We start from the raw sequence: 8,157 nt of genomic DNA, 5'->3' as shown, positions 1-8,157 counted from the left end.
AAGTAATAAACTATATCATTTATCTTGAATGTATCATAGATAAGCTGCTATATTACAATTGCCACTTCAGATAGCTGTGAAATTAGGTGATTAACTAGTTGGTACCTAACCTTCTAATTTCTGTAAAGTCTAATTACATGAAATAGAAGTGGGGGTTTTGATTTTTTACTTTGCTTTTCTGTTTGGAGTATCATTGTAACTACTGTATTGTAAATGATGGAAAATAATTGCATATGTTAAAAAAATAACTTGTATAGAAAAAAAGATCTGCTATTCATTGTGATGGTAACTCTAGGTGAAAATAATAAAAGGTTATTTTCATTCCAGTGCAAGAATATGTTATAAATATGCAAACACTTTACATTCAAAAGTTACTTATAGACATGAAATGACAGATGTACTATTAAAAGAAGATAGAAGAAAAATCGACAGTGATAAGTAAGGCATTTATCTAGTAACTTCTAGACAAAATTATTGAAAAAGTTTTAGAGATTGATTCCAATTGGGAGCTAACTAGAAGAACTGAGTCTGAGCAGTGAAGTTTTGATAAGTATGCAGATTTCTTCCCATAAAACATAATTAGACTTATACATAAGTTTGAGATAGACTTTGGAAAAATTTTGAGGTCTCTATATCCTTTAAAAGATATGAATGGGGGCGCCTGGGTGGCTCAGTCGGTTAAGCCTCCGACTTCGGCTCAGGTCAGATCTCACATTCGTGGGTTCGAGCCCCACGTCAGGCTCTGTGCTGACATCTAGCTCAGAGCCTGGAGCCTGCTTCCACTTCTGTGTCTCCTTCTCTCTCTGCCCCTCCCCCTCTCATGCTCTGTCTCTCTCTGTCTCAAAAATAAATAAAACATTAAAAAATTTTTTTTAAAAGATATGAATGGTTACCCATAAAACATCCTTTAAAAATTACAGGGCTTTGAGTGAGAGAGAGGTTTTTGACTAATATCGGCATTACCCAGGATCATTAGCAATTTTATTCTTCAGCCACGATGACAAATGCCACTGTCTAGTTTAAAAAAAAATCCCCAAATTAGAAATCTATGCTCTCATTGGGATATCCAGAAAAACACAATGTTGGTTTACTTGGCAGTTCTTAAAAGTGTGTATCAAAAATCATTTTTTTCCAATTATGATTGGAGTAAGGATAATATCTAGCCCAATTTCTACTTTCATGAATATAACTAATTTATATAAATTGCCAGTTCTGATATGCTTGTCAAAATTATTATTTATTTGTTTGTTTGTTGAGAGAGTAAAAATGAGAGTGCATGAGTGGGTGGGGGGCAGAGGGAGAGGAAGGGAGAGAATCAATCCCATGACTGTGAGATCATGACCTGAGCTGAAATAAAGTGGGACACTTAATGAACTGAACCACACAGGCATCCCCATAATTTATTTTCATGTAGTCATTTTCACCTACTTATTTCATTTTTAAATAAGTGATGCTCATGGTGGGGGCCTCTTGTGGGGAGAAGCACTGGGTGTCAAATGGAAACCAATTTGACAATCAACTATTATAAAAAAAAGAAAAATTTAAACTATGTAGATATATAAACACATGCTTTGTAAAACATTAAATCATGCATGTGTGTGTACAGCAAGAGAGGAGGAATGGGAGCTATTATTTATATGTCTAATGCATAGTTTTAATGTAGATGATCATGTTATATACTTTGTTCTGCAACTTGATTTTCCACTTAATATTATATAATGGATATAGTCTCATATTTTATCTTCTTATTTTTAATGGCTACATAATTTGCTAGAAATTATTTTCCACTCTTTTGCGTTATTAAAAATTAATATATAATTGCTCTTAAAAGGGTGCCTGGCACATAGGTGTTATGTTTTCAAAATTATTGTTATATTTTATTATGATTATTATTAACATACTGCAGATAAGAAAGTGTTGTCAAAAAGATTAGGTGACATGAATAAATAATGTCACGTGGTTAGTGGAGGAGGCAGAATTGGAACCCAGGACTTTAAACTTTCATAAGAGGCAAGAGTAGTACCTTGTGTCAAGTAAGAAGAAGAAGAATGAGGAGGAGAGAAGAGTAAGGGAGCGGGAGAGGGAGACAAGGAGGAGAAGAAGGAGGAAGGGAAGGAGGAAGAGTGGAAGGAGAAATAGATGAAGAAATAAATGAAGAAAGTGAAAGAAAAAGAAATCTAAACTATAGCATTGAAGGAAAAACAATTACCTGCCCGGTGGAGTCAGGAAAGGATTTCACTGGAGCTGGTGACTATTTCGTTGAGACTCAAGTACCAGTTGAGAAAGTACGTGTACAGCCAGAGTGTTCTGAATGAAGATAGAGGGCAGTGGATGGGGATTGTCAGGGTGTGGTAAGAGAGGGAGCTGATTTGATGAAGGGGTGGGAAAAAATGGTGGGGGGGGGGTAAGTTTTCTGGGGAATGGACAGGCACTCCATAAGAGATGAGAGAGGACTCCAAACAGTGGGCAAGGTGGAGTTGGGCTTGGCGAGTCCTGTGGAATTTGGGGCCAGCAGAACCCAGCACAGACCAAGGTGACGCTCCAGGGCCAGGGCAAGCAGGTGATCTACAGACACCAGTTGTGGGAAAATACACTTTATCTAAAGCTGAATGTATTTTTAGAGAATTGTAGTTTCAGGATTTCAGACAAATTAATTTTCTGGATAGAGCCGCTGTGAGTCTGTTAGAAGCAGACCCGGTGGCAAGTGTGATTCTGCAGGTTTGCAGGCGCTCACATTGCAGACGAGGTGCCTGTCCTAGCACATGATGTGCTGTGGAGGAAATGGGGGCAATCCGTGTGAGGGGGAAATGGTTAAGCGATCGAAAGCAGTTCACGACTTGTGCAATGCAAAGCCATTGTCATCGAAAACTCCAAATGCGTTTTACTTTTCAATTCCTGAATTACACAGAGAATTGCACAAGGACGTCTCAGAAGGCTCCAGCCAGACACCCATAATCATCTTGACGTACCTGAATTCCTACTGCTTTTGCCTCCAACAGCACATTTGGAATATGTTAAAAATCTGCCCCAGAGACAAAGAGGAAGCATTTTGTTGTGAAAATCTGGCTTTTTGCAATTGGACAAGGAACATGGCACACACATGTAATTCAAGAACCTAGTATCATCGGGTAAAAACATCTCTTATTTAGTAGAGATTGAGGGTTTTTAAAAAACATTTCTCTAAAGGCTCAACTAATGATTATTTGTTATTTTTAGTGCATTTGTTTATCCTCTAATTTGTTAATGATGTACTCAGGTGTTGGCTCCTCACATGTCCTTTCCTTGTCAGAAACAGAGACAAGTCCAGCTTGCGTCGAGATGGGTTAAAATGGCCACTCTTTGACAGCCATATTGATTTTGATGATTTTCATTACAAAAATTATACATGCAATATAAGTTATATGTGCAAGTGATATATTCAATATGATAATTTCTTACACCTCACTGTGGCTTTTATACAACATAAAACCAAAATATTAAATCCATAAAAATAAATTCAAGCAAAATTTGAATCATTAATTCAATCAGGCAAACAATGTTGTGCTGCCACAATGGAAAATTGGTGCTGACTGCTATGGTCCAGCTCCTTTTGTATCTGACATTATGCCATCTTTTGACTCAATTCTGCAGGAGCTTTTCTCACATTGTCCTACAGGGAGGTGACAGAGCATAATGGGTAAGGGCAGCGACTCTAAAGCTGTATTGCCTGGGTAGTTTTTTTTATTTTTAGAAGTTTGTTGTTTGTTTGTTTATTGAGACAATGCGAGCAGGGGAAGGGCAGAGAGAAAGGGAGAGAGAGAATCCCAAGCAGGCTCAGTGCTGTCAGCACAGAGCCAGACGTAGGGCTTGATCCAGTGAACTTTGAGATCATGATTTGGGCTGAAATCAAGAGTCAGATGCTTAACACTTAACCAACTGAGCCAACTAGGTGCCCCTCCTGGGTAGTTTAAATCCTGCTTTTGCTACCACTTACTGCCTCTATGACTTTAGAGAATTTACTTAACCATTTTGTGATTCAGTTTACAAATCTAGAAAATGGGAACAATAACAGACTGGGTTGTGATAATTCAGTGAGTTATTGCCCAAAAAACAGAACACACACACAAAAAAATGCAATAAATATAATAGGCTGTGATGTCATTTGGCATACACATACAGCTTATAACTTAATTTTCATAAGCCAGTGTGGTGACTTTGCAATGTGTCAACTGGCTAGCCTCAACTGCATTTCCCAGAATGACCTTTCTTGAATATTTGTGGTTAGATTAAGCCACAAAGGATAGTCTTGTGCAAGATTTGAAAGCCAGAAGTGAAGAAGCAATTATTTTGCAGCTCACATATATTGTCACTCATAGGCTGGCTCACTCAACTTGTGTAAGCCTACACAAGGGACTGGGCCTACAGTTCTTCCGCTTTTCTCCCCTAGATCCTCCTACAATGTCGACTTCTGGGGCAGGTGTGTTTTTCAGCTTCATAGTGAAGCCCCATGACCGCTCCAGGGTACTCACACCATTAGGAGCAGAACAAAAACTGACATCAATTTCAGTCCATCCTTGCAGATTCCAGCCTGTGCCTATGGGTTCTAGCTAATGCTTGGCCTCCCTGACTTTACATCCATCTTTTCTTCCTGACTGCCTACCTAATAGATTTTAAGCTCCAGCATCAATGGAAAGAAACAGACTTAATAGAGACTGCTTTTTAAAAAATTTTTTTTCAATGTTTATTTTTGAGACAGAGGGAAAGACAGAGTGTGAGCAGGGGAGGGGCAGAGAGAGAGGGAGACACAGAATCTGAAGCAGGCTCCAGGCTCTGAGCTGTCAGCATAGAGCCTGATGTAGGTTCAAACTCATGAGTTGTGAGATCATGACGTGAGCTGAGATTGGAGGCTTAACCAACTGAGCCCCCCAGGTGTCCCTAGAGACTTCTGTTTAACCAACTCCAACAATTGTGTAAGGTCAGATCTCTATAACAAATTCAAAGATAGATAGACAGACAGACATATAGATCACTAATGGCCTTGATTCTCTGTTCGAACCCTGTCTGATAAAGCCAGGAATAGTTAAAATAGTTCCACTTTACAACAACATGATCATAAATACAGATGAAAACGTGAAAAATAAAAACACATGGATATCTGGTTATAAGATCATTTATAAAATTTGAGCAAAATTATCTTTTATATTATTATGTAAATAAAACTTCACAGTTTAAAAAATTCTCAAAAAGTATCCTGGTTTATATTGCCTTTGTAGCAGATACTGTAGCCTTGGCTTTTCTTAAAAAGGATCATAAGAGTCTTTGACTCTTAGTCCCCAAACTTACCTCCTGATTCAAAGGAATCTGACCTATCTCTCAATAACTTACTCATTCTTTATTCATTCAGTCATCTTAAAACATTTTTGAGTACCTGGTATATGCTAGACATGGGGTTGTTGCTATGCATACAAAAACAAATAAGCCGTCTTTTTCCTAAAGGATCTGAGTTTCTAAAGGGGAGAGAAGCAAGCAAACTAGCAATGACAATCCAGTGTGTTGAGTGCCATGATGGAGCTATGTAAAGGACTCTCAGGAAAGAGGCTGTCAATTCACAAAAGGGAGCCAGAAAGAGCTTTCTAAAGAGAGAATATTTGAGTTGAATCTAAAAATATAAATAAGGGTTAGGCTGTAAAGGGAAAAGATCTTTTAGATAGAAGTACATGACTATGAAGTGCTGGAGATTCATGGAAACATGGACTATTTGGGAAAATGTGTAGAGGAATCATGAATTTGAAGATCAGGAGCAGGATCAAAGTTAGAGTCACAGCTACAAAATTATTCTAATTCTGGAGAGAGTTATAGTTATGCATAAGAAGACACAGATTGACCACATACAGAAGGAAGACAATTGTTGTCAAGGATGGCATTCAAGAGAAACACCCCACTGTGCAAAGTGAATGGAAGAACCCTTGAGGTAAATGGAAGGGGCAAGAGAAGAGGCAGAAGAGAGTTAAATTCTAAAGTCCAAGGAAGGAGGGCAATCTTTCAACCTCAAGAGAATGTGATCAACAATGTTAAAGTGTAGGTTAACTATGGATTGTAAAGGGAAATCATGTGTTACAGGAAACCTTTCAGAGTATAATTTCAGTAGAATAGAAAGGCGTGAACAAGTGAGCCTGAATTCACCATGAAAACTCAGAACTACTGATGTAGACAGAGCTGAGAAAATATTTTATCTTGTAATGGAAGCATTCTTTTACCTTCAAAATTTGCTATGGGTGTCAATATTTAACACAAATCTAAATCTGCTACGACCCTTACAGAAACCATTCAGTATCTCCCCAAAGCTTACAATATAAATTGTCTGTGTTTTCAATGCCAGCCAGATACTTTCTTTTCTTATAAAAAGATGATATAACCCACCATGGCTATGTGACTTATGGTGACTTCTATTGGATGAGTTTGTATTCGCAGGCCATTCTGTTGGGCTTGTTCATGTGGCTTGCTTTGGCCAATGACATATGAGGAGGTGAGATGTTTACTTCATCCAAGCAGAAGCTTTAAGAACCAATGTGTGTATCCAACTTCCTCCTATGAGAATGCCTATTCCAAATAAGGACTGCTCCTTAATCTTGGGCGCTCTTTGGGCAGATCTGTGGAACAGAGCCATGGCCAATGACCCACAGTCACTGATATATAACATGAGGAAAATTTAATGTTTGTCATTGAGCCACTAAGACTTTTCAGTTGCTTATCACTTCTGCAAAGCTAATTAATATATAATTTGGTAATGAATTTGGAGTGTTGCTATTACAAAGTACCTAAATAAGAGAGTAGCTGATGCAGATTTATATCCAAGACTGATCACATTAGCAAGTTTTGGATACATGATAATGCTTTTATGATAGGATGAAACATCTTTATAACCTTCTTTTTCACTAGTTTCAGATCTTCTTAACTATTTAGCTTCCACTACCATGTGGCAAAAAGAGAAATTTATTCCAGTTTTTCTAGTGAGTTTTTACCCTCATCCTTGTCTCTTAAGTAGTGACATTTCAAAATGACCATTATTTATTGATCACGGACATACATTTTATACCCATTTTTTAACTACAAAATTTAGATATTTATTTTTAAAATTACCATGTAATATATGTGTGACCAGCTGAAAATTAATAACATGTGACAGTTCTTAGGCTTTGCCCTTTTCATGTACACTAGAGAAGGTTCTCACCCACTCTACATTTGGAGAGTGTTATGTAGAATCTGGAATTCCACTTAAGATTTGGGAAACAACATAAATAAAAATCAGAATTCTTATTATCCTGCTCTTCTAGGTATACAGCAACTGTTCCCAACTAAACCATGTGGATAATGTCTTAGATATGAATTAATATATATGTTAGCTTGTCCCTTTATAACCTTCAGCCCATCTCTGGCACCCATAGTCCCTGAGCTTTACCTGAGCCACATTTAGTCTCTCCTCCCGTCTCTAAGGATAGTTCATCTCTCCCACCTCTTCCTGACCTACTGCCTTTCCCAAACACATTTAATTTCACAAATTTAATATATGTCTTATTGGTGAAATTCAAGAATGGGGTTTATATGTGGGTAGAGATTAAGGTGTTTGTGGCATTAGTTATGGAATGATTCTTTTAAGTAGTGGAATACTTTTAAAATTTTATCAAAATACAACATAAAATTCTTGTTACTGTGTCAAAACTGTCATATCAAATACTTTCTGCTCTTTCTTTCTGCTTCCCTCACTTGTTACCATTTTTAACGAATCAGGGATATTTCTCTGTAATTTGAAAGAAATCCTTAAAAGAGCACACATGAGGTCTCTGGATTTTGTTCTTGGCCTCTTTGAGGCCATTAATTGTGAGCTGGCCTGAGATGTAAAGCTTAGTAGAGAGCAGAGCCATTCTGGTACATCTGAGGACTGGTAAATCCCAACCGACAGTCTATAGATTTGTGAAAAAAAATTTTATTAATAAGAAACTAATTAATTCACTTTAAGTCTAAACAAGGTACATTAATTTCAGCTAATTCATATCTGGGTTTTATATAGTCAAAGTTTAAGCAATAAAGTTCAAAGAATAGTTCAGACAAATTAAATTAAATATATGTACATATTTTCAGAATCACACATTTAAGACTCAGACTGAGGAAGGTTTTAGT

General features: G+C 37.3%; 1 long non-coding RNA gene across 1 annotated transcript in view; it reads right to left on the bottom strand.

Annotated features, from left to right (window-relative positions):
- The window catches only part of LOC115286678, a 40,478-nt gene extending 38,167 nt beyond the window's left edge, over positions 1–2,311 (bottom strand). The window contains exon 1 of the long non-coding RNA XR_003906206.1: positions 2,210–2,311. This is a non-coding gene — a long non-coding RNA (uncharacterized LOC115286678). The remainder of the gene's footprint in view (positions 1–2,209) is intronic.
- Positions 2,312–8,157: the final 5,846 nt, after the last annotated feature.

The sequence above is a fragment of the Suricata suricatta genome, chromosome 3, assembly GCF_006229205.1.
Source record: "Suricata suricatta isolate VVHF042 chromosome 3, meerkat_22Aug2017_6uvM2_HiC, whole genome shotgun sequence".
Lineage (NCBI taxonomy): Eukaryota > Metazoa > Chordata > Mammalia > Carnivora > Herpestidae > Suricata > Suricata suricatta.
This window is presented reverse-complemented; position numbering and strand designations above follow the sequence as displayed.